Here is a 1,422-nt window from a genome sequence, read left to right as displayed (position 1 = left end):
CCTTCCATCAAGATTTTAAGAATGTGACAAATGCAGTATGATATATTCTTTAATATCCATTAATTATGTAATATTCCATTTTTCCATAAAAACATTATTCAGAAGAGAGGCTTTAGATACCCAAGAAAAGATGAGAAATCAGATTAGAGGTATATGATATGCTAATAAGAATAACTTGCTAATTCACTGTTTGAAAGTACCTTATATATCCCATTATATTTGCTGTTAAATGTTTTTTGCAAATTAGTGAATCTACATTAGGATTATAGAACCATTTAACTATACATTTAAATTGTTTTACTTTGAATGCTGACACATTTTATTTTAGTTTTTATTTCTATTCCTTTTAAAAGGCTGACCACATTGCTTGCTGGTATTAGGTTAAACAAATGTTGGACTCTACTACACTTATAATTTTCTAACTTATCCAATCTCACATAATTAAGATATGGGAAATGATACAACCCTAAGTGGTGTTTAGATATGTTTCTTTGAAACAAAAATATTTACTTTTCTGAATGTGATAAACTTGCTTAATTATGTTTTGTTTTTTAAATGAGCAGTACAGGTAATAGATATTTAATTCTTAACTATCAAGAAATGAAGCCAAACCTTAGAAAAATACAATGCAGGAAAAAAAATTCATGTTAAAAATATGTTCCTTTGGTTAAAAAACACGCTTTTATAATCTTCCTCTGTAATCTAAACTTGCAGCATGTCCCACCAGCCCAAAGTCATCTTCTAAATGTCATCATACTTGTAATATTACAATGGCTTTCTGTCCAGTATTTGTGGAGGTCACTGGGTTATAGCAACAAAATGTTTTAACATAGGAAAAGTACACCCTTGTTGCATTAGCTCCTTTGACAACTGTCTTAAGATTTCTACTTTAGAGATCTCCAGCACTTGTAGTTTTCTTCGTATATTGCTTAACCAAACTTTTTTATAGAAACCAACATTTTTGTGGCAGATATTCAGGGATAATCTTACAACAGTTCAGTTTCATGCTTAGCAAAGTAAGGGTTGATAATAACAATTTGCCAAGCTGCTTCCCTCTACATTCTTCACTAACAGCATCTTTTACTTTTCCTCTCTTAGCACAGGAATGGATAAATTCATGTTCAATTATTAGAGTTCCTGTAGCAACACCCTTACCTACAGACACATCTTCCACAATTGTAATATAATAATCCCCAGATTTCCTCATATGCTCAAACGATTTCATAAATTGCTCAGAATTGACAGCGCCAGTCTGTATCAACTGCTCCTGTATTTAAGTCAGCAGTACAAAGAGGCCACAAAACCAAGCCTTCTCCAGGATGTATTGGGGAAATAGCTGGAGAAAAATGTAGCTGTATTCTGGCTTCCGTCTATTTCTTTGAGCGAACTTAGGTCAAACATAGGAGTTTCACCAGGTTTCAT

The 1,422-nt window shown here is 32.4% G+C and overlaps 1 pseudogene; it reads right to left on the bottom strand.

Moving 5' to 3' along the window:
* Positions 1-884: 884 nt before the first annotated feature.
* LOC143682747 (glucosamine 6-phosphate N-acetyltransferase pseudogene) lies at positions 885-1,422 on the bottom strand (annotated as a pseudogene).

Source organism: Tamandua tetradactyla, chromosome 5 (assembly GCF_023851605.1).
Source record: "Tamandua tetradactyla isolate mTamTet1 chromosome 5, mTamTet1.pri, whole genome shotgun sequence".
Lineage (NCBI taxonomy): Eukaryota > Metazoa > Chordata > Mammalia > Pilosa > Myrmecophagidae > Tamandua > Tamandua tetradactyla.
The sequence above is the reverse complement of the archived record's forward strand: the minus strand, read 5'-3'. Positions and strand labels throughout refer to the sequence as shown.